Source organism: Drosophila melanogaster, chromosome 3R (genome assembly GCF_000001215.4).
Source record: "Drosophila melanogaster chromosome 3R".
NCBI lineage: Eukaryota > Metazoa > Arthropoda > Insecta > Diptera > Drosophilidae > Drosophila > Drosophila melanogaster.
In genome coordinates this window covers 2,462,230-2,488,683 of record NT_033777.3, presented here as the reverse complement: position 1 = coordinate 2,488,683, position 26,454 = coordinate 2,462,230, and the positions used below count along the sequence as shown (strand labels likewise).

The 26,454-nt window shown below is 38.7% G+C and overlaps 1 protein-coding gene across 1 annotated transcript in view; it reads right to left on the bottom strand.

The window, feature by feature from the left end:
* Positions 1-26,454, bottom strand: part of Myo81F (Myosin 81F) — a 1,965,857-nt gene that overhangs the window by 44,249 nt on the left and 1,895,154 nt on the right. The gene's annotated exons all lie outside the window — the stretch shown is intronic.

Sequence of the window (26,454 nt, the reverse complement as noted above, 5' to 3'; positions counted from 1 at the left end):
AAAAATGAATATAAGCAATGCATCGACGGCGCAATTGAAAGGATGGTTGAGTGAAGTAAAAGAACCAACCACGGGAACAAAAAGAGAATTGATTTTGCGTTTGAATAATTTAACAAACGAAAAGCGAAATCAATTGAAATTATTATTAAAAAGGGAGGAAGAAGATTTCGACGGAAGCAGCAATAATAATGTTCAAAAAGGAAAAAGAAATAACGGAAAAGACGGAGAGCATAAAGACGACGAAAGTGACAGCGAAGCTGGAGATAGCAACGAAGACGGCGATGAGAAGAGCACTGTGCGCAACGACAAAAGTAACGGCGAATATGACGACAAAAGCGGGATACGCAGTTACAAGAACAACAGTGCAGACGGCGCTCGCAACAACAACAGCGGCGACGGGAATAGCGACGAAAACGAAGTTTGCGACAGCGAAGACGGCGGCGGTGAGAAAATGAACAAAGAATGTGGCAAGAATAAACGAAATACAGTGGGACAAGCTGTGCAAAATATGGATTTATTATTGCGTATGGCAACCGAGACCGTAAATGAATTTTCGGGAGATACATGTGCGCGAGTTACGGGTGCCTCCGTTGGATCGGGGGTCCTCCTTTCTCTACTCTTAGTTAGTTGCTGCCCAGGCTGATGTGATGGGAGTCAATAATGACTTTATTGTGTACTTATGATATATGTAGGTTATATATATTTGCCACTTTAAATAAATCAACTGCTCGGTTTGGTGTCAAGATCAAGAATGATGAAAGCTTTATTCTTAATGTATACGCACGGGCAAGCAGCAGTGCTTTTGATCCCGTTAGTTCTAGATAGCGAGTCTAGACGAGGACGTCGCGATTACGCAGTGTGTATGTGTGTGTGTAGGTTCATGTTAATTTCAACGTCGAGAGCGTCGCCACCACGCAGTATGTGTGAATATGTGTGTGTGTGTGTGTTCATGCCGATTTCATCATCGGGTGCAACAGAGTTTCAGGTAGCGGGGGACGAGGCTATGCTGGCATGGTAGCTCGTGATCAATATATATATATACAGCGTTGGCACTTTGCTGATGTCGCCTACCGGGCGGGCTTCATAGGCGGAGGTGGTTGTTGAGGGGGGTTAATGCTGGGCATGGTAACTCCTCCCCCCCTAGTGTGGAGAGATGGCCATAACGAAGGGATAGCCGACTCGACAACGTGAGGTGTGTGGGTGGGTTGCTGGGAAAAATCGTTTTCTGCCTTTTACAGGTTCGGAGACAGATCACAAGTATTAGTACTATGCTCAATGCAAGGTACGTAGCGGTAAAGTATTGTTGAGTTATGTAGTCCATTTTCCCGGTTGTTGCCAATGCCTCCAGGTGCAGTTTTTCGAGTGATAGGACTTTCAATGTTTTGTTATTTTCTATTCGTTCCATTGGTGGTATCTCGATGGTAAGTTTGTCGTGGGAGACAATGAAGTATGAACAATGTATAGGTAAGGGAATTGTTTGAATGAAATGATACATTTGCTAGTTGAAAAATGGATTTTTAACCTTAAATAATAGTTTGGTGTTGCAAGTAAGAGTTTAACAGGATGGTAACAAAAGTTGTTAATGTGTTCATCCAATTCTATGGTTATATTTTGCTTATTAAATAAAATTCGTATGTCTTCTAATTGTTGTGTATTAAACATAAATTTGAAAATGAGGCCTAACTTACTAGCAAGTAAGCTTTCGGCCACGTTATTGCTCTTTAAAAATTTGGTTCTGGTAATTTTCGAAAAATTTCTATATCGAAACTTGTTTGTTATTTACGTGTTCTATTTTATATATGATCCTGATAATAATGTCCCTGTCTGTTTATCAAATTTGTCTTTTAATTGTTACATTTTCATGTTTAGTTGAATTCATTAAGAGTTAGTGTTTGATTGGGACTGGGTGTTCACAGTTCTTTTAATGTGTTTCCTAATTTTTTGTTTATGTAATTTCTGACCTCTGGTAGTTATTAGTGTTATCCCTCTGTCTCTTTCTACCTTGTGTAGAGAAAATCTAGGTGTTATTTTGTTTCTTCTGTTTTCCTTCCTATATATAGTATTATTTTCCTCAACTAGAATTGGCGGTTCCCTGTCCTTATTTAACTTAGCCAATCTCTTATCGGTGGTGTTTTGTAGGTGTTGTTGTATTTGGGGGTATAGTGTTTGTCTGAATTGATTTAGTTTTGAGAGGTAGTCATGATGATTGTCATAAGTTATGGTTTTTCCAAATATGTGTGTCCTGCCGTGAAAGAGTTCGAAAGGGGTGTGATTTGTGCTAGAATGTATCGCGTTATTGTAGGTTGTTAATACTTCGCTAAGTATTTCGGTATGTTCGCACTGTAGGTGTAATTCTTTTCGACGGTTCATAACTATTCTGTACAATTCTGTTAACGTAGAGTGAAGTCTTTCGACGGGTGAATTACCAGTCGATTGTTGGAATGAAGTAGTATGTTGGAGTATATCGTATTGAGCAAGGAAATCGTTAAACAAGTTTCCGGAAAATTCTGTTCCCTGATCGAAAACAAGTTTTTTGGGTATGCCAAAGTTGCTCATGAACTGAGACAAGGCGGCAATGATTTTTATGGAGTTTCTGTTATCAAGCGGGTATGCTTGTGCGAACTTTGAAAATTTGTCAATGACAGTTAGATTATAAGTACCATTGACGAAGTAAATATCTATGTGGATCACCTCTAAAGGTCCTGGTGGGGCAGGTGGTGATTGCATAGCTGGTTTATGGGGTTGCCTGTCGTATTTAAGTGTAAGGCAAATGTCACAGTCTTTTATTACTTGCGTAATAATATCTTTCATGCGGGGGAAATAAATATCTCTTTTTAGGTGTTGAAAGGTTTCGTCGATACCTCTGTGGTTGTTCTTTAAGTGGTATGTAAGTATTCTTGTTTTTTGGTCTTCCGTTTCGGTTATTTCGGGTAAGAACAGTTTGCAACGGGAGATTTTATATGAGTCGTTCACCGAGAAGTAGTTGTTATACGCTTCCTCTATGAGCAAAAAGATTTGATCTGGGGCAAATATTGCAGTCATTTTGTTTGGTTTAAGAATTGATTGCAAGATGTTAGAAATAGTGTCAAAGGTATATGTAGGTTCTGAAATGACTTGTCTTGTTTTGTACGTAAATGGTGTTGTGATTTGTACTGAAGACTTTTCCCCAATGTGGAACACAATTTGTGTATTGAAATGATTTAATGGTTGTTGGACAACTGGGATTTTTTGTGGGTCTTCGTTTATGTTTAAATTTGGTTCTATTCGACTAAGCGCATCAGCCACCACGTTTTGTTTGCCTTTTTTATACACTACTTCGTAATCGTATGCGGCTAGGGTAGTTTTCCACCGAAGTAGTTTAGGGTTTTGACCATTAAAGCTTTCTAACCAGACTAATGGTTTGTGATCTGTGACTATTTTAAATTTCTGGCCAAAAAGGTATGGCCTAAAATGACTTACTGACCAAATAATAGCTAGCATTTCTTTTTCTATGGTGGAATATCGAACCTCTGTATCTGATAGCGTTCTACTAGCGAAGGATATGGGTCTGTCGTTGGTATCGGGGCCTTGTGATAGCACTGACCCTATGGCGTAGTTGCTTGCGTCGGTCGTCAACGTGAATGGTTTTGTAAAGTCGGGGAATATAAGTATTGGGTCGTTGCATAATAAATTCTTTGAAATTTCGACTGCTTTCCTAAATTCGTCGTCTATTACTATTGATTTTTTTCCTTTTAATTGTCTTGTTATAGGTTTTGTTATTTTTGCGAAATCTTTGATAAACTTCCTATAGTACCCAAGTAATCCCAAAAATGACTTGATTTCCCTGATGGTTTTGGGGCAGGGAAAGTCTTTAATAGCTTGTATTTTGTTTGGGTTGGGCTTGACTCCCTCCTGAGTAACAATGTGTCCCAAAAAGTCAATTTCTTTCCTTAAGAAGTTACACTTAGCAGGTTGGATTTTTAGATTCGCATTCAGTAGCTTAGAGAAAACAAGTTTAATGTCGCTAATGTGTTTCTGCAGTGAGGGTGAGAATATAATAATGTCGTCTAGGTAAACCAGACAAACATTACCTATAAGGTCTCCTAGAACGTTGTCCATCACACGTTGAAAAGTGGCTGGTGCGTTCTTCAGACCGAAGGGCATTCTTGTGAATTCGTAATGCCCATTTTCGACTGTGAAAGCTGTTTTGTTCGCGTCTTGTGGATTCATCTCAATTTGATGGAATCCACTTGCCAAGTCTATTGTTGTGAAGTATTTTGTTCTACCTATTCGGTCCAGTATGTCTGCTATGTTAGGTATCGGATAACGGTCGGAGATGGTTTTTTCGTTTAATTTTCGAAAATCTATTACCAACCGCCATTTTTCTTTGCCTGTAGTGTCGGCTTTTTTGGGGACGATCCATACGGGTGCACTCCAAGGAGAGTGACTGTTTTTAATAATATTTTGTCGAAGCATTTCTGATATTTGTTTACGAACTTCTTCTTTGTGTACATATGGGTAACGGTATGATTTAGTGAATATCGGAACATTGTCTACTGTTGGTATGGAGTGTTTAACGACATTAGAAAAGGTCAAATGGCTCTCTTCATAATGGAAAAGTTTCCTAAAGGTTTTGCATAGATTGATTAGATTAAATTTTTCTTCTTGGTTTAAATGTTCTGTCTTAATATTAAGTTCTTGTTGGGTGTCCGTCTGAGTAGTATCCGCCATTGTAGACATGCAGTGTAAAAGTCCATAGTGTTGTAAAGAGAGTTCTTCTGCTATTAATGGTTCTTCTAAATAAAGTGTTTGGTTGTAGTCTGAACTGTTACAGACTTCGAAATAGGCTATACCTGCGGTTGCAGTATACAGTCCACCTGTTATTGATAGTTGGTTGTCAAAATCTGTGGTCCCGTATATAAAGTCTCCTTGCATGCAGTTTACTGGTAGTGGAAGCCTTACCTTGCTATTTGATGGTACAGTATGCAAAATGTCTACAGGGTTTGGTCGTGTCAAAATTGGAACTGCGGTTTCAGGTGTTTCCAAAATGGAATCCGCGATGTTTATTTTTGCATTCAGAGTGGATAGAAGATCCATGCCTAAGAGGCCATTGAAGTGTGGATGAAAATTGAACAAAAGAAACTTCTGATTTGACAATTCTTTGAATTGTTTAAATTTAATAGTGTCTGTGAATTCCGTAATTTGGAATGTATTAAGTACTGTATGAATGGCTATGCTTGAATTAAGTTTTTTTATATTGTCTTCTGTAATGAGGGCCGGGTTTATAAATGAATAAGTGGACCCAGTGTCTATTAGGAATTTAAGTGGTTGTGAAGGGACAAATGTTGGGGATAGCATTACATAAGGTAATGATGACCCGTGGGCTTTTTTAGTTATGAATCCGACTGGTCTTCCGAGGCTCTTTGCGGAAAATTTGTGTCGTCATTTATGTTGCACAAATTTACATTTGTGTTAGTATTGTTTCTGTATTGTTGGTGTGTTGAAGTTGGTTTTTCGTAGTTGTGGGATGTGTTTTGATTTCTCATCGATTGTCCCCCTTGCTGATGATTGGTTTGTTGGTGCGAAATGTTGCGACCATTATTATTTGATAGTTTCGGTTCTTGTTGGTTATTTTTTGGGTATGGGCGTCCTCTGTCCGTTGGATTGTCACGGCGACGGCCCTCTACTTGTCTGTTTGAGTTTTGGAAGAAAAAACTTTGTTCCATTTGTCCGTATTCGTAAGCTTTTTCGATAGTGTCCGGGTTCCTAATTCTTATGATTGTTCTTAATGGATCCTTTAATCCGATGATAAATGCGTTGAGACATATATCATCGTAGAGGGTACGTTTAGTTGCGAGTGCATTACCCGTGGTATCCATGTCTTTAGCTATTGTTATAAGTTCGTTTCTCATTTTAATTATACTGTAAAAAAGTTTTCCCATTGTAAGGTCATTTGGGAGGGTCTGTATTTCCCTAAGTATCATCGCTTCGGTTCTCTTGCTGGTGTAGAGTCGTTTGAGATTAGTCTTGATGTCGTCCCAGTTCAATCGAGTGTCGCAAAGGGTCAAGGCATCGTCTGGTTTTCCTACGATTTTGTTGCGGACGGCCCTTAGAAGTAGTTGTCCATAAGGGGTCTTGTCTACTGATCTAATGAGGAACAGCAGTTCCTCAGCGCTAGTTATGAACTTGTCGAGATTGCTAGGATGACCTTCAAAAGTGGGGAGTTGTTCGATAAAAGCCAAAATGTCGGTTGGGTTAAGGTTGGTGTTAATAACTGTGGAAGTAGCGGAATTAGTCGGACTTAAAGGGGCTGATGCGTTTCCCGAGTCCATGTTGTTGCTGTTGGTGGATTGTTCTACTTGTTCCCTAATTTGAGGAAGGCTGCCTCCACTTCTAAGTCCAAGTCTTCTTTTACTTTGGGTATTAAACGGAATTCTCTTTGGCATGTAGGTGTTTTTGATTTGTGTAGTCTGTGTGTTGTACTTAAAAATATGGTATATGTGTTATTGTGCTTATATACTTTTGTATACGTGTACCTATATGTTGTGTATATGTTTAGTGTAATAATGTTTTAGCTTAAATAATAAGGTGTAATTAAGTAATTGTAATCTTATATATAGATAATCTTAAAATGTAGTGTGTATTTATAATATGAATCCGTTTGTTTCTTTCTAAGTAAGTGTTGGCTCCAATGTTTGACTGTAATATATTATGTACATTAGTAAGTATAAAAAATTTATATTCAGTTTGTATAAGTAAATGAACACATGGCAGTAACACAATCCGAAGTAGTAAGTTGAGTGTATTTGTAATTTGACAAATGTTTCTCAATTGGGAACATTCGCGAACAAGTATATGGCTTTTAAGGAAAGGTTCAACCTGACACACATAGTGATTTTATTACTGATTTATTGTTTAATTTCTTTCAATGTTGTGGTCCCGGTGCCTTTTCAGCGATTGATGTACACATATTCGGCCACAACATTGAACTAGATTTATTTGTTTTGCTTATTTATGTATGGTCCCGGTGTCTCATCAGCGATTGATGTACACATATTTGGCCATAGCACTGAATGATGTTAACTTTTTATGTATGTCATAAGTGATCCCGGTGCCCTTTCAGCGATTGATGTGCACATATTCGGTCACTTTGAATGTAAAGACATTTTTTTTATGTGTGATCCCGGTGCCCTTTCAGCGATTGATGTGCACATATTCGGTCACAATAGTTTGTAATTATACTGTATGTCACTGTTGAACTTGTTTGTGTGAAGTTTTTTCCTTTTCTTCTCTTTTTTTGAGAACCATATATTTACACTTGGCTCCTCAAACTTGTGTTTTTTTTTTTTCTGCCACTTGTTCACTTACTTACCCGTTTACAGAAGTGGAACGAAGAACGTGAAAGGCGTTGTTAATCCTTTTAGTTCTAGTCCGGCTGCGCCAGTTACGGGTGCCTCCTCCTTTCTCTACTCTTAGTTAGTTGCTGCCCAGGCTGATGTGATGGGAGTCAATAATGACTTTATTGTGTACTTATGATATATGTAGGTTATATATATTTGCCACTTTAAATAAATCAACTGCTCGGTTTGGTGTCAAGATCAAGAATGATGAAAGCTTTATTCTTAATGTATACGCACGGGCAAGCAGCAGTGCTTTTGATCCCGTTAGTTCTAGATAGCGAGTCTAGACGAGGACGTCGCGATTACGCAGTGTGTATGTGTGTGTGTAGGTTCATGTTAATTTCAACGTCGAGAGCGTCGCCACCACGCAGTATGTGTGAATATGTGTGTGTGTGTGTGTTCATGCCGATTTCATCATCGGGTGCAACAGAGTTTCAGGTAGCGGGGGACGAGGCTATGCTGGCATGGTAGCTCGTGATCAATATATATATATACAGCGTTGGCACTTTGCTGATGTCGCCTACCGGGCGGGCTTCATAGGCGGAGGTGGTTGTTGAGGGGGGTTAATGCTGGGCATGGTAACTCGCGCAAATGGATCTTACAGGTGAAAAACATAGCCAGCGTTTATGGAATAAAGGAACCGTATATAAAGATGTTGATTGTCAGTAAGATAAAAGGAAAAGGATGCATGTGGTTGCATGCAGATCCAGAACGTGTATTGCTACCAACGGAGCAGTTGGCGGCTGAGCTAATATCAATGTTTGGTGAGAGGAAGTCGAAGTTAGAAACAAGACGAAAATTTGAGGAACGAAAGTGGACAGCGAGCGAAAGCTTTGTTGCTTATGCAGACGATAAGGTGATGCTTGCACATGGAATAAACATGGATAAGGAAGAATTGGTGGCGCTCCTCATTGAAGGTATTCCGAATCAAATGCTACGTAACCAAGCCCGTATCCAATGCTTTGAAGATATCCAGCACATAAAGAAGGCATTTGCGGAAGTGAAACTACCGAAAGTGGATGAAGCAGACAAGAAGGTGGCATCGGTGAACAATAATAGCAGCACACTCTTGCGTTGTTTCAATTGTAATTCGAAGGGACACTGGGCCAAAGAGTGCAGGAAGCCAAAGCGCGAAAAAGGGTCATGCTATGCCTGTGGTGAGATGGGGCACTTTGCAGCAAAGTGTCTAAAAAACAAGAATGGGGATGAAAACAATTACGTAAGATATTTTGAAATTAATTTTATGAACAATGCTAAATCAAAATTTATTACAGCATGCCTCATAGGCACGGGAAGCCCCATTTCGTTCATAAAAATTAGTAAAGTACCCAAAGATGTTATTGGAGTACCAGTTTTAAGTTCATTTTACGGATTAAACAAAAGTCCCTTGAAAACATATGGAAAAATATTGTGTTACATTATGAAAAATTTGAATAAAATACACTTTAATTTAATAATGGTGGCAAACGAGTCTATGAATCATGATGTAGTATTGGGAAGAGATTTTATGGAAGCATGTAATTTAATCTTGAATCTGGACACCTTGAAAATGATTACAGTGGATAAAATTGAAAGTCGATGTAACAAGAAAAGCGATAAAATGTTAAAGGAAGAAAATATGTACAACAATAATAAAACAGTTAGCGATAGTGTTAGTCAAGGTAGTAGTAAAAGTCAAATGAGTAGTGACACGGTTAAAAATAAATTAGAGAAAGCTGTCAATGCTGAAATAAGCAAAGTGGAGAGGGAAATGTTTGAAATTAATGTAATAGACGACTCAATTGATTACAAAATAGGTGATCAGGTGGATCATAGTATAAAATGTCAATTTATTGAGTTTGTAGAAAACTGTTATGTTAATAAAGAAAGACCGAATGAACCGGAAATTCGGTGCGAAATACAATTAAGATTAAATGACCTAAAACCGTTTAGTTGTTCTCCTAGAAGATTAGCATATACTGAAAAAGAAAAGCTGCAGATTATCTTAGATGAATATCTAAAAAACGGAATTATTAAACCGAGTGATTCAGAGTATGCATCTCCGATAGTGTTAGTGAAAAAGAAAACAGGAGACCTAAGATTATGTGTTGATTACAGAAAACTTAACAAAACAATGGTCAAAGATAATTATCCTTTACCATTGATTGATGATCTGTTGGATAGATTAGTAAATAAAACGATATTCTCGAAGTTAGATCTTAAACATGGATACTTTCATGTTTTTGTAAATAAGGAATCAATGAAATATACATCTTTTATGACGTCTTTAGGACAGTTTGAATTTTTAAGGATGCCAATGGGGCTGAAAAATGCACCGGCGGTCTTTCAGAGATTTATTAATAGAATTTTCGAGGATATGATAAGGCAGGATAAAGTTATTATATATATGGATGACATTATGATAGCTAGCAAAGGAATTAAGGAACATATGGAAGTACTTAGGGAAGTTTTTGACAGGTTGACGAGGAACAAATTAGAGCTGAGAATGGATAAATGTGAGTTTCTGCAATCGAGTGTACAATATTTAGGATTTTTAATAACAAGTAAGGGAATACAGGCCAATGACAAGGGAATAGAAGCAATTAGAGATTTTCCAGTACCAGATAAGGAGCATGGTGTCAGAAGCTTTTTAGGATTGTGTTCATATTTTAGAAGATTTATTAAGGGTTTTTCAACGATTGCAAAACCTTTATATGACTTATTAAAGAAAGACAAAGAATTTTCGTTTGAAGAAAAAGAGTTAGAATGTTTTGAGACACTTAAGAAAATGTTAGTGGAAGCTCCAGTGTTAGGGTTATATTGTTATAAGGATGAAATAGAGTTACATACAGATGCAAGTGCACAAGGTTTTGGTGCAGTGTTATTGCAAAAGAAAGAGGATATGAAATGGCACCCTATATTTTATTACTCGAAAGCCACAACAAAGGATGAGGCCAAATATCATAGTTTTGAACTTGAAACATTGGCCATCGTGTATGCATTAAGAAGATTTAGAATCTATGTACAGGGAAAGAGATTTAAAATTGTTACGGATTGCAACGCATTAAGTCTAGCGTTAAATAAAGTAGAATTAAACCCTAGGATTGCGAGGTGGGCATTAGAACTATTAGAGTACGATTTCGAGGTAGTTCATAAAGCAGGAAAGCATATGCAACATGTGGATGCATTGAGCAGAAATATGAACATATTAGTGATAGAAACTAATACTTTTGAAGATAATTTAATTATTTGTCAAGCAAGAGATGAAAAGTTGAAAGATATTAGGAAAAAGTTAGAGAAAACGGAAGATAAAATTTTTGAAATGAGAAATGGTGTACTTTATAGGAAGGCAAACGGTGGAAGATTGTTGTTTTGTGTACCAGAAGAAATGGTAGAAAAAATTTTATATAAATATCACAATGAATTAGGTCACTTAGGGAGAGATAAGGTTATAGATGCTATTGGTAAGATTTATTGGTTTTCGAATATGAAAGAAAAAGTTGTTAGGCATATAGGAAATTGTTTGAGATGTGTGGCATTTTCACCGAAGTCGGGAAAAGAAGAAGGAATGCTGCATAGCATCCCAAAGGGAAATGTGCCGTTTGAGATAATACACATCGATCATTACGGACCAGTAGATAACGGTAGAATAAAGAAACATCTGTTTGTAATAATAGATGGATTCACTAAATATGTTAGGTTATACGCAACAAAAACAACGAACACAAAGGAAGTGATTCTAGCGTTAAAGGATTATTTTAGATCATATAGCAGGCCGAAATTTATAGTATCAGATAGGGGGACCTGTTTTACATCCGAAGATTTTGCAAAATTTATGGGAGAGTATAATATTAAACACATAAAGATATCGACAGGTTCACCCCAGGCCAATGGACAGGTAGAAAGAGTCAATAGAATAGTAGGGCCTATGATAGCTAAATTAACAGACATTGAAAATGGATTGCATTGGGATGCAGTTATTGAAGGCGTAGAATTTTCTCTGAATAATACCAAACAAAGAAGTGTAGCGCAATCTCCCAGCAAGATGTTGTTCGGAATTGAACAAAAGGGAAAAGTTGTTGATGAATTAAGATTAAAATTAGAAGAGTTAGATAATGTTAGTGAAATTAGAGACTTGAAAGAAATTAGAAGAAAAGGATCGGAATCGCAATTAAAAGCACAGAGGGATAATGAAAAAAGATATAATAATAAGAAAAAAGAAAGTACGCAGTACAAAGTAGGAGATTACATTATGGTTAAGAATTTCGATAGTACAGGAAGAGTTGCTAGAAAGCTAATACCTAAACATAAGGGTCCATATGTAATAGAGAAGGTATTGAAAAATGATAGGTTTTTAATTAAAGATGTTGAAGGTTTTCAATTGGCGCGAAATCCATATCAAGGTGTTTGGAGTAGTCAAAATAATAAACATTGGCTAGGGAGTAGAAAGTAAATTTGTATAATTAAAGATAAGAAAAGTAAAAAAAAAGTGTAACAAATAGCGGCTAAGAACAATGTAATAGTTATAAGTTGGAAATTTCGTCAAGATCAGGTGATCTTAAATGTCAGGATGGTCGAATTGTAGTAGGCTAGAGGTACATATACATAAGTTCAGTTCATAATAGCAACATAGTATATAAACATTAAGTACTTGTTCGCTTTCGGGTGGCATTCTCTCTGTTTCGCAACATCGGCCCTGTAGCAACAAGCATAGAGGCATATCGCAAACGGAGAGGGAGTCAGTCGAATGCTAAAGCTGAACACGGAAAGTAACAAATAAATCAAAGAGTCCAACTCCTGCCTTTGTGTGTTTTAGTTAATTAAGAGGATATATAATACCCCTACAGTTTAGTTTTGTTTGATTAGCTGTTTGTGTTTCTTTGTTATTTGGAAGCTGAAAATGTTCAGCTCCCTTTGATGGTAAATGGTTGAGTGAGATAATATCTAATCGGTTGCGCCTGCACTGCCCGCCGAGGTTGGCAGCATATATGTTATGCTATGCTCACTTATACATTCAGTGTGACCGCGACAGAAGTTGTACATACAGTTTGTCAAGAAATTGTTTGCACAATGATAATAAATTGTATTTTTGACTTTCGATGCAAAAATATAAAGGCCTTTTATTAAAATTCATTAATTTTTTTTATTAATATCTATTTATTCATATGTTTTTTATCAATATGTATAAAAATAATAAAACTATTAACAATAAACGAGAAAAACAACTAAATCCAAGTTTGCACGGATTTGACACTGTCGAGAAATTGTTTGCACAAACTACTTATGCTTTCTTAGACTAATAGTTTATAACAAATTATAATAATGAGGTAATTATAATACTTTGTATGCATACCGTTAGCATTAATAACACTTTGTATTCGTTTTTTCATTGAAAAAATAACTTTTTAAGATCATATTGTTGTGGGATCTTATGACACTCTTCTAGTATAGCAGCTTTCAGTGCTGCTTGGTTGTTTTGTGACCTTTTTGCCACTTTTTTCTTCAAATAAACCCACAAATTTTCTTTAGGCTTCAGATCTGGACTCTGAGGAGGCGTATTGATTACCTTGCCGCAGCTGTAAAGCAGCCAGTTCCGCACGTAAAGCGCCTTTTGCTTGAGGTCATTGTCGTGGTAAAATTTAAAAACAGGTCTATTGTTCTTATAAAAACCGAATTTTTTGGCGCTGGATGTCAGATTGCATTTCAAAATTTTTAAATATTGTTCTGCATTCATTGTGTTCTCTATGAATGCGAAATCTCCAATTCCTCGACTAGATATGCATCCCCAAATCATAACCGACAGTTTGCCAAATTTGAATGTCGGTATGATGTTGCCGTTCTCCAGCGCAGTTAGCGCCTTACGCGACACTCTGTTGGGTCCATCGTTGTAATACAACATAATCTTGGTTTCGTCCCAGAAAATTTCTTTATTCCAGTAATCTTCTGGCAGATTTTGCATTTCGATAGCGAAAGTAAGCCGTTTTTCGATGCTAATTGCCGACAGCATCGGTTTCTTTCTTTTTACCCGTGAGTGGTACTTATGCCGGAGTATGGCTTGGCGCACTGTTTCGTGTGTCACATCCAGATCGCACTCCTCCTAAGCTCCTTAGCAACAGTTATTAAGGATATTTGCGGATTTTCATAACATTTTCGCATAATAAGTCGGTCAGAACGGTTGAAAATTTTATTTTTACGTCCGGCTCCACATTTTGAATCCAATCTGCCCTCGTTTTTTGCGCGATTATTAAAATTATGAATTGTTCTTCGCGATGCAGAAAACATTTCTGAAAATTCCTTAACAGATTTTCCCAAATGGTGATTATAAAAAATCAGTTGAACTACTTCAAAACTCTATCTTTTGCTAGGCATTTTTAAATTTCACAAAACTAACTGGAACAATGCTCAAATTTCACAACCAAATGCATAAAAATCGGTCACCCACGCAACGCATAAAGCGTAAATGACGATTATGTACCGTTTGATTATCGAAATTCCTCGGAATAGGAGCAAATAGAAAACAAAAGAGAAGTGTGCAAACAATTTCTTGACAGTGTCAAATCTGTGCAAACTTCGATTTAGTTGTTTTTCTGGTTCATTGTTAATAGTTTTCAAAGGCAGAAAATACAATTTATTTTCATTGTGCAAACAATTTCTTGACAAACTGTATATACATGCATTGCTTGTGTGCTCCGATCATGGGAATTTGCTGATATTTGCACATTTCTTACAAGAGAAATGGTAGGTCTTCGCCCAGCTAAAGTTACTCTTTAAAAAAATCCACTACAGGGCCCGAGACCTGTATCCTTTAATTATCCTTTAATTTAAATCCTTTAATTTAAATGGTCGTCTGACCCCTATTATGGCCACCTCTGCGTGGAGATCGTTGATGCCCCATCAGACGTCATGGGGCCAGCTGGTCTCGATGTGGGCATGAAAGAATGACTGAATATGAATATAAATAGAATACAAAACGAAAAATGGGTTTCAACTACAGTTATGGATCGACACAGACTAAAATTTCATTAGCCCCCTTTCATTATCCATCGCTCTACCCCTTTCGGCTACGGTAATGTAAAAATAGCACACCGCCTGGCAGACAGATTTTTTAAGTCATTGGGTAAAAATTCAAGCCTGTCGTTTTTTGTTCTCCCCGCCTTAAATTCTTTAGACGGAATTATCGGGAACGACACCTTTTAACGACTGCCTTATTATATGACATGGAATTAGGATTCCTCTTCTCGCCAAGAGATCTCTCAATGTTAACTCACTGCCGGTGGAGCTATCGGGTGAAGCTGTCTATATTTGTGTCGAGGCCGAATTCCATACGAATACCGATTATCCGATATATATGTGGGAAATGAACCAGATCAGGGAACTAAAATGAACGATGAAACAGAGAGCAAGAGAGTAACGCGCAGTGGCCAAAAAAAAAAAAAAAACCAAAAGAGGGACTTCGAGTAGAATGGTGAAAGAGAGCAGTAGAGAGCGTAGAGTAAAAGGGTATACTAGATATACTAGAAAGGGACGATGCAAATAGACAGTGAAAAGATGTGGGCAGTGAGAAAAGCGCAGGACATAAAAGGAAGGACGAGCACTAAAAGTGGATCCTCGGAGCAGGAGAAACAAGGACCTGGCGTGGTTAAAAGGGGCACTGGAGTCAGTGGTTGGCAAAGGTGGTTCCAAGGCAAGACGACAAAGGAGCAACGTAGCGCATCAGACAGCGAATATGAGAGTGTGTTTTGTAATTTAGCTGATAGCCGTTGGAGTTTCGGTGAGGGATTATTATACCCGTCAATCGTGGATAAAAAGAGTAATCTAGATTCGTTGAAAAGAATGTAACAGGCAGAAGACAGCGTTTCCGACCATATAAAGTATAAATATTTTTCATCACGATCAATAGAGTCTGATCCTGACCGTCCGTATGAAGGTCGAGATCTCAGGAACTATAAAAGCTAGACGGTTGAGATTTAGCATAAAGATTCCAGAGACAAAGACGCGAAATTTCTATCGATTAGCAAAAAGAAAATTTTCCCACGCCCGGTCTAACGCCCTAGAACCGCCCAAAACTGCCACGCCTACACTTTTGCAAAATGTTTTGAAATTTTTTGAAAGTTTTATTAGTTCTGTATATTTCTAACGATTTTCCAAAAAAAACCGGTCATGCCCACACTTTTGGACACTTTAAATTGTATCTCATTTTATTTCCCAATATCTATCGATATCCCAGAAAAAATAAGAAAATTCGCGATCGCATTCACACTAGCCGAGTAACGGGTATCTTATATGTCTGGACTGGAGGAAAATTAAATCTGCAGCAACAATTATTCTGCCACCTAATAACATTCACTTCTCATCTGACCAATTTATATATATATAGTGACGTATTAATATAATTAGCACTGTTCAAAGAAAAGAATATGCAGAGTCGGAAAACCACACAATCCACATCCACTCATTGTATAGAATCCCAAGCGGGCAGTCTCGCTATAAACAAATGGTCAATAAGTGACATATTCACATTAATCATATGAATATGCGGAGTTGCGAATACCACTCAATGTACACAATCCACATCCACTAGCAGTATACAATCAATATCCGACGCGGCCGATCTCGCTCCAGAAATAATCTAAACAAAAGGCCAGTAAAAGAAAGATTTTTGTCATTAACTGAGGTCAAAAGAATAAAGACGCGAAAAGAATACGGCCATACAAGATTGTATTGCAATTTTCGCTAATAAAGAAAACACAAGCGCGAAAAAGTGCGGTGTAACTGTGGAAGTAATCACACAGCAAACTACAGAGGCTGTCCAATCTACAAAGAGCTGAAAACCCGTCTCCACATAAGAATGAACACGGCACGGGTACACCAAGGAACAGCTACAGGAACAGCTGACACCATCGGAAACAAACGTTTCGTTTACGACCTCTGTTTAGTAATAAAACATTCTCGTGTACTTATGTACGCAGACGATGTTTAATTGGGCCTTCAGCATAAAAAAATTTCTTGTCATTTGGACTTAATCCGATCAAGAGAGTTTTCAAATATGGTGCCGTGATAACGTGTTAGACTTAAATGGCTCCAAGTGTAAAGTTATGACCTTTTGTCGTGTCAACCCAATACGCACGACTCTAGGTGGGTGCCCTTTGGACAGAATAACACGGGTTGATAATCTTGGTTTTCTTCTGGACCCTAACTAAAATTTTCTGACCATATTTCGACAATTGTCAATAAGGTCAGGGGTGCGCTTGGTTTTATAAAAAGGTGGTCTAAGGAATTTGATGATCCTTACTTAACTAATACCTTATTTATTTCGTTAGTCCGTCCGATTCTTGAGTACGGATCACCTGTTTGGAGTCCACAATACGTAGTCCACTCGGACCGTTTAAATTGAGATGCAAACCGTATATTACCTCCTTATTCCAGTAGACTACTTTTAATTAATTTACCTTCCCTAGCTAACCGTAGAACTCTGCTTGGAACAGTCTTTATTTAAGCTTATTCGTGGTGATGTTGAGAGTCCCGACTGGATTAGTCGGCTTAACTTCTCGGTTCCAAGTAGATTCACTAGAATCATATACCCCTTATCTTAAATCATTGTAGATCTAACTATGAGTTGCATGACCCTTACAGAGTATGTTCTGACCATAATAGACGTTATCCTATTATCTGTAATCTTGACTCTCTGCCGCTCGTAAAGCAATAAATTTTAACTTTTTTAGTACATAATTAGATCCTACTAACATTAATATTAAATATAGTTATTTTACATTGTATTCATTTCCTCGTTTCTGTTCTCGCGTCTATCTTCTCGCGAATTGAGCCGTACGATGCACGGCAGCGCCTCTCAGTCGGTTGGGCGGGAGGTGTGGCCGTAGGACCCGTGCGAAAAAAAAACATTTTTCCATTTTTCGGGACTTTGTTAATCGTTAATCTGTATGTTATCTTCAAAGTCATCTTCGGTCCTAAGCCGCGGCTTCTATTAAGTTGTAATCTGCTTGTTGGCCTTGTAGGTAATATGATCCTGCCTTCCCTTAGTAAAATTTCGATTTGTTAAGTTCTGCCTGCGTTCTATCAACCCTCTGACGTCTTCTAACGGTTGTCTTCTAAATCCAACCAATTCCTGATTCTTTACCTTGCTAGATCTGTCGAAGAAGATGTCTGCTGGCTTCCTGTTAGTCACGGAGTAGACAGAAGTGTTGTATCTGTCTACTGCAAATTGGACTAGCTTAACATGCTTAAAGGTTGTTTAGTTCAGGACTGTTGGCCACAAAAGTCCCCTCTCGTTGTCTGATACTACTTTATACAACTTAAAATTCTCGAAGCAAAGATCTTGAAAAACCTGCAAATGCAGGTTGGGATATTAACTCCATGGGTAACTACGGGTTTTAAAAAATTTTGCAATGCGGCTTTTATGGCGGCTGTTGCTGGGGTTTCAATTGGAATCATATGGCAAACGTATCCTGGATGCGGGTTTATGCATGAGTTCTTTGTTCCGAGTCGAACACTAACTGGTTCCTATATACGTTAATCAGGGTTTCGACATGGGACAAATGAGTAGCTAATGAGCAAATTTTGCCATTGTTAGGTTGGTAAAAGGCTTCGCCACCTTGGCGTAGTCTTGGACGAACTTCCAATAGTACCAATCCAATTCTTTTCAATTCTTTGAGATTGAATGGTGGCTTCATCTTGACTATGGCCTCCACTTTTTTAGTATCCGCCTTGATTCCAATGGAAGCCTATGTCGTCAATAGACGTATCAAATTTTCCCTCTGTGTTCTGTAAGGACATCGTCGATTTTGTAAACTGAATGGACGACGCAAAAATTAATATTTGCCCTTTAAGGTTAAGAAGGCACTCTCTCATTCATTCATGTGGATATGATGCAAACTCGATGTCAGATCGAGAGTTGTAGAGTATTTTGTTTTGGCAAGGCTCGCTAGGTTCGAGTTTATATCCCGAATAGGGTAAGCATCGGATATAGTGACTGCGTTAGGCGCCTAAAGTCTATGACCAGCCGATACTGTTTTTCACCGTTAGGCTTGGGTTTGTTGGGAACTATCCAATGCGGATATCTTCCTACAAAGTTTTCGAAGGCCTGATAGTGCCCTCTCTTAGGAGATCCCCAATCTGTTTCTTCACTGCGCTCCTCAGCTGGTTAAGGGTGGCTTTTGGCGTAGATGGGGTCGTCCGTGTGGGTACGTATTTCAGCTTTAACACTACTTTTGATCGACATTCGGCATGACAATAGGTATGGTTCGCTTGAAAGGCGTTGCTCAGAAAATCGTAATCTAGGCCTCTTTCCGTATTATAGGAGGGTCTCATTGGTTGTCCATCGTGCGATTAGAATGGATCCGAAAATCGGGAATGACATGGATATTGATAAGAGAACCTGTTCGTAGTAGGATTGGTTGCCACCCTAGAGACAACATTCTGCAATTCTCTGCAACAGGGATTATTTGTTATATTATTAATATTTAGAAAATTTGCCTTCTCGATCTCACACAAATCGTTTTCTTTGCAAATCCTTATGCCTTCTTGTTTTGCGCACCAGAGTTTTAAAATTACTGCTAACACCACCACAAAGCACAAAGGTTTACACACGTTGACTGATTTTTGGAAATATCCCGGTTGAGCCCCCAAAATTGTGTCCTTAGGGTTTTGTTTCATGAGAAAAACTCCTGCGACGACGTTGTATTGTTATAATTGTTTATTATATTATTAATATTTAGAAAAACATGTGTGTGTGATTTACAAAAATGTGTGGTTTAGATTTTACGCTTGAGATCTCGGCACGGACTACTCGTCAATTTTATTCATCTCTATTCTCCCACGCTCTCTTGTGGCCTTATTAGAACCGTCGACCACTCCGCGTCTCTCGGCCTATTTGCTCTTCTGGCTTAGTTCCGATTCCTACACTCGGCCTTCCTGACTGGGTGGATGTTTTTAAAGGACCTTCACCATCTCCCACTTTCTCAACATCATATCATATTGCCATGCTTATGAATCTTTACTATCTGTAAGGACCAAGAAACTCTCCTTTTAACTTCAGGCCAACTCCATACTCAGTATGTCTGATTCTAACTAGGTCGTTAACCTTGTAGAGCCTTTCGTACAGTTGTAGCGATGCTGAATCTGCTGTTTTACGCAATATTCCCCAAATGTGATGTGAAACCTGCACCACGGTCTGACACAATGCTGAATGGCTTACCAAAATTTACATCCTGTCTCTCTAAGCAATTAAGTACCTCCTCTTCCCTTCACGTTGGATACAACCAAGCGTACTTCGAGAATGCATCTACGATGACTAGTATGTGACTATACTTATTTTTTGGTGATCTCCATCGGTCCTACATGATCTATATGATAAGTGGCGAGTGGTTTGTCTCCCTTATCAATTGGATTGATTGGATTGGATTGTGACTTTTTCGCCGAAAAAGTTTCCATTTGATATGGAATGGCGTTTAGTTCTCAGCATGGATCCTTGAACAATATCTTATTTATTATGTAGTAATCCTCATGTCCCTTTGTTTGAGCTAAACTTCTGCCTTGATAAAATCATCTGTCAACTGAGCTTCCCTTGGCTTATGCATTCCGCTTTCTGTCAAAACAAAACATTCCACTCAACTGATAGAGTCTATATGCCTCAACTTTGTTCCTGATCGATGTTCGATTTCGTAGTCATAGTTTTGTTGCTACTCGCAACGGAACTTCTTTCTTTTTCATCGTCATTACAAACACATTACAATCATACACACGCTATTTTGTCAGTGCTGCAATGACTGCTAGAATTTCCAGTTCGTATGAGTGATATTTTTCCCCTCACGGCTTCGTCTTTCGACTCATGTACATGACGGGATGTAAATGACTATCTCCTCTATCCTTTTGCAACAAGACTGCGCTGAACACAAAGGTAGACGCGTCCGTATGTATCTCCGTAGGCAACTTCGGATCATAAACCTTATTAAAGCTGTTTTTAACTGTTCGAATGCAACCTTCTGCAACTCTCTAAATTCAAATTCCCCTTCTTTTCTGATCTGATATGGTCTGATATGACCGCATATCCCTCAACGAATTTTTGAGCGCGAGCAAGACGAACGCCGGCTCTCAAGTCAACGTAACAACGCGTACTTTTCTCATGTCTACCTTACTCCAAACAAAACATGCTTTTACACCTACCATCTAAAACCATCAGTAGTACTGAAGGGCATTGAGCCTGATGTAAAGCCCGAAGATATAGCTGAAGCGCTAAAGGAAAAGCGATTTTGCGTCAAAGGCGTACACAATTTCAAAAACAGAAACAGGAAGCCGCAACCACTCTTTAAGATTCAGCTTGCACCAGAAAACAAGCCTCTACAATAATAACGAAGTTCATCCAATTTATAACATTCAGCTCCTTCTGCACCGTAGGATTACAGTTGAAGAGCCGCATAAAAGTAACACTCCTGTACAATGTATGAACTGCCAAGAATACGGCCATACGAAATCGTATTGCACACTTCGCCCAGAGTGTGTAGTCTGTGGAGATCTCCACGCCTCCACACACTGCCAAGCTAATAAAGAATATGCAAGCTCGAAAAAGTGCGGTAACTGTGGGGGTAATCACACAGCAAATTACAGAGGCTGTCCAATCTACAAAGAGCTGAAAACCCGTCTCCACAAAAGAATGAAAACGGCACGGGTACACCAAGGAACAGCTACGCTGACACCATCGGAAACAAATCCAGAAGTACCTTTTTCGAAACCAACAAGTATCGCTCTCTGGCTATACCAAGCACGAACAATACAAGTTTTGAAAACGTTTAAGCACATCTATAAATATACTGAATCTGATATAGAGATCTACACAGATCTCCATTCTTACGGAAGCAGCTCGAATGCAACACCTAAAATCACACACGTTACAATTAATCCGAATAAAACTAACGCACAAATCGAGCAACTCGTCCACGCTTACGCTTACAGAATGGCAATCTTGCAGATCACTTTCTGCAAAAGAAAAGCTAAAAATAGCCACACGGAAGCTGACCAACGATCTGAAACAAGAGGAAGAATACGCTCAGAGCCGATATATAGAGCAACTTTCTCCAACAGTTACTAAACATTAGTCACTGTGGAGAGCCCACCCAACTCTTCGCCCACCGACTGAAACCTGGGCAAGTAGTAATGCAGACAGAGCCACCACATTTGTGGCTCATCTACAAAATGTATTTACGCCAAACGAGGCTACTAGCACATTTGCGCTACCGTCTTCAACCGCAAACTGTTTCTGTTGTTTGTTGTTGCTGTAGTTTCCTACTCTCAAGACGTGGATAGAACGAAAGCATGAGGAATAAAAGTTCCATCTAACGCAGCTGATCAGTGGACACGGTTGCTTTCACAGCTATCTGTAGCGCTTTGGACATGAAGAGGCGGATGATTGCCCATGGTGCGCAAGTGCACGGAGCGAAACCCCAGAGCACGTTTTCTTGTGCGAAAAATGTGCAAGGGAACGGAGCTCTCTAGAAGCCGTACTTGGCAGCAGACTGAATGCGGAGGCGGAATGGCAAGCGGTCAACAGCTTCGCCGCAGCGATAACAACCGAGCTCAGAAGATCTGAGAGAGCCAGGAGGGTCCACGAGTGAGCAAATCTTGGTCGCCCTCGCGAATCAATGCTTCACGGCTATACCGCGGGAGGTTCTGGATTTGGGCTCCTTACTTTTACATTGTTACTCACTTTAATTAATCTTAATTATAGATGTCTAATAAACGAATAAAAAAAACCTAGGAGTACACCTTGACAGAAGACTCACATGGCGCATGCACATTGAAGCTAAAAACCTATCTTAAACTCAAAGCCAAATACTTACACTGGCTAATCAACGCTGGCTCTTCCCTCAGCCTGGTCCACAAGGTATTACTATAAAATTCTGTATTGAAACCCAACTGGACCTATGGCGCACAGCTATGGGGCAACGCCAGCAACAGCAATACTGACATCATACAGCGAGCACAATCAAAGATTCTGAGAACCATCACTGGGGCAACGTGGTAAGTTCGGAACGCAAACATCCAAAAAGAGTTAAATATTCCACTAGTCATCAATGCAATCACAGAACTTATGGAAAAATATTATAGCAATCTTTCCTCGCACCCCAACCACCTAGCGAGAAATCTAACCCAGCTCAGCAGTCGTTCCCGTCTCCGACAAAAGGACCAATCAAAACAGTTGGAAAAATAGAACAACTGTTTACAAAAATTTTCTAAGATTAAGATTTTTAAAATTTTTGTTAGTTCTTATTCAAAAAGATACAATAAATGAAAGCAGAGCTAAAAAAAAACATTACCGTCTTTGGCTCAGATTCTCGATAGGGAGCTTGAGATACCACCACCTGGCCACTTTCAACAATAATATTAGCGTGAACGATTCTTGTTTTTCCAATGCATTGCCAGCCAGAAGAGAAAGCATATGAGAATTTTTTTAACAGTCTCTCTCATTGTCGATTCGGAAATTAATAAAAAGTTTTTCACTTTTACTACTGCTTATTGTTATGAAATCCCACGCAGACTTTCTTGGTAAATAGCTTGTCTTGATTTGCGGCTCCCAATCGGTTCACATTTGCAGCTTGCGAAGCAACGAAACAACGACAGTATGCGATACTGTCCTTGTCTCGTAAAACTTGTTGCGCATCTTTTTCATTTCTTTGGGACACAATGTGACCCAACTCTCCGCAGTTGTTGTGCTTCAGGTCATCCTTTGGCTTCTGAGGCTTGACATCGTTGTACTAATTTTGCTCGTAGTTACCGCCTTTTCGTAACACGTCTTTCTTGTATGTATTTCACAAAGTAGGACTCGGCTGCAACACGAAGTTGTTCAATCGTCAAGAAGTGAATAGCTGCAATGCTGTTTTATAGTTCACGGTTCTGCACGAGTTGCCAGTGCCCCCTGGGGTGGTGTACTTCCGTATGGTATTCTGATTAAGACAATCGGCCTTTTCTCTTCTGTGTTCTAAACAGAACTGAACTTACCTTATTTCTCGAATAAAAGCTTAAGCTGCAAGTGTAAACTGTGCTGTTACGCAGTTTAATCTGGAAAAATATAACTGTGGTTACTATTTGGTTCTTTTTTTTTTTTTTTTGATCTGTGGATTTTTTGATCCTTGTGTGATATAAACGTCAACCTGTTGTCCTGTTTAACGATATGTTTCGTGAATCGGGGCGTTAGTTTATTCCTTCTATTTTCCTTTCTAAAGACTGTTTTACCTACCTTGATAGTTTCTGGTTGGTTCCTATTCTCATTGCTCAAAGCTATACGGTCCTTCATTTCATCGTCCATGTGCTTTTTAATGTTTGGGTGTCGTGTTGCGAAAGTCGTTCAGTCTTTGCAGGTAGTCGTGTTCTTTGTTTAGAGAGATGTTTTGATTTATAATGTGCGCTCTTCCGTGGAAAATCTCGAAGGGTGTGTAATTTGTTGTCCAGTGAACTCCCTTGTTACAAGGTTTCAAAGAAGATGTCTTCGTGGTCACAAGAGAGTGTTTCTGTTTTTCTTTTGTTTAGTATTATGCTGTATATTTCGGTTAGAGACCAAAGACTGTTAAAATGAAGTCATGTGTAATTCTACGCTATACTGAGCAGGAAAGACTTTAAAAAGTTTTTTTGCGAATTCCGGACCGCATATCGCATATTAGTTTTTCGGAAGTCCGAATGTCGAGAGCAAATTCTTCATTAATTTTTCTATGTTGAGTCTATCTCTCTATAGGACCCTGCCGCAAATTTAGAAAATTTGTCTATGATAGTATTGTTTTTCCGTTGATTGTATAAATGTCTACGAGTATAATTTGCATTGGGGCTAGGGGAGTTTCTGTTTCTGTTTCTGTTTCTGAATATTCGAGTCTTTGTGGTTGCCTTTCGTACTTAAGTGTTTCGCTGACGTCGCAGTCATTAATAGTGTGTGAAACTAGTGTAGTGTGTGAAACTTTGGTCTTTAGTAGTGGGAAGTATATTGGTACCCACTTCCTAAGTCTAGAGCTGTGAAATATTTTGCTCTACCTATCCTGTCTAAAACGTCGCTTATAATGGGCGTGGGATATTTGTCCTTGACGGTCTTCTCGTTAAGCTTTCTATAATCGATCAGCAATCTCAATTTTTTATTACTTGAGCTGTCGGATTTTTTGATACCAGAAAATACTTGATACCCCAAGAAGAGTGGCTGTGCCTAATAATATCTTGGCCCAAAAGTTTTGTTATTTGTGTTTGTATCTCCTGTCTTTCTATGGGGCTATACCGGAATGGTTTTGAATGTAGTGGGACTTCGTCTGTATTCTTTATTTAACCAGGTTTGTAAAGGTTAAGTTATCTCCCTCATGGTGAAAGAGTTTTGGAAATTTCTTGCAAAGGTTTTTAATGCGGTAAATTCCTCGACGTTTAAGTGGTCAGTCCGCAGTTCGGTAAGAATGTCGGTCTTGTCTTGAGGTATGTTTTGACTGACCTCAAAAATGGCATTTATTTCGATAAAATCGTTCTCGGTGTACTTCTCAACTTGTAATGCTGATTCGAGATACAGTTTCTGTTTTTCTCGTGATTTATTGAATTATTATTCAATTATTATTTATTTATTATTTATTATTCATGAAACTAAGGTTGCTCCTAGCCTGGTGCAATCCTCCTGATATGAGGATGTATTCGGAAATTTGTGTTGTTTCGCACCAAAAAGCGCCGTTAGCGAAGCTAACTGGTAGTTTTACTATGTTCTTGGAAGTTTCCTCTAGAGTTCTGAGGCTGTATTATTTTCTGTGTGCACTACGATTTTAAAGTGGTGTTTCTAATACCGATTTTTGAATGTTGACTATTGCCTTCACCCATTGTAAGATGTTCAGATGGCGGAATCTGAACTTGATTAGTTTGTAAGATGTAGTGTAAGAGCAGTGTGGTACTAATTATAACGTTGCTTATGTTATTTGTGTAGTGTTGTAGTAGACTTCTTAACTTGTTATAATGTTTAATATCTGTAATGAAGTGATTGTTTCTTATATATTTGTGCAATATAAATAGTTTTGTTTCAGCGGTAGTACAAATGGGTATAGAATTGTTTGGTTTTTATAGATACATTTTTTAATTTTATTATTATTATTATTATTATGTGACCCGTTTGAATCGTTTCTTGTTGCGTCCAGCGTGCCGAAGCGTCTGCTTGGCTTGCTTCAGTGACCTGTTTAACAACGAACCGATTCGCGTCCAGCGCATTATTGTTTCTGCCCATTGTATTATGGTTGTGAAACTGTTGGACCCCCGTCGTATCATACGCCTCAGTGACCCCTTCGAACAAGTTCGTGTTCCGTCCAGCGTGCCGAAGCGTCTGCTTGGCTTGCTTCAGTGACCTGTTCAACAACGAACCGATTCTCGGATAGCGCATCGATACAACCAGCGGCTGTCACATACCCACGTCGTTGGTTATGTATCAGCCGTTTGCCCCGACATTGTTTGCGCGTCACACCGAACACGTTGTGGAGGCCGAAAAGAACCGCATCAAACTTTTTGTTCGGTAGCAACGAGCTCCCAGCGCTGTGTGGGCGTATGGCCTGATGCCAAGTTTGTTTATATTATCGCTGATAGTTTAAATAATTATGATTATTATTATTTTATTTTAATTTTAATTTATTTTTTTGAATATTCGTTTAGTTTATTGAGTTTGTTATTTATTTATTTATATTTATTAATTTGTTTTTCCTTTTTTTGTACACCATCTTTCACATCACTACACAGCTATTCACAATACAAGACCTATTATGCTTTTCATCCTGGTTGCAGGTGTCCCTGGGGTTGTATCCTTTTCGTAAATCGACTGCGCCAGTTACCAGTGCCTCCTGGGGGTGGTGTACTTCCTTATGGTATTGTAATTTGTTTAAGACAATCGGCCGTTTCTCTTCTGTGTTCCAAACTGAACTGAATTCACTTTATTTTTTGAATAAAAGCTTAAGCTACAAGTGTTTACAAGAATGCTTATGTTGTCTAAATTGTGTCCGCGAAATGGCTGTTGCGGCAGTTCCAGTTATTCATTCGAACTGTCGCATCCTGTCCAATGCTGTGTCGGCATTGCAACAAAGTGTAGTGATCACTT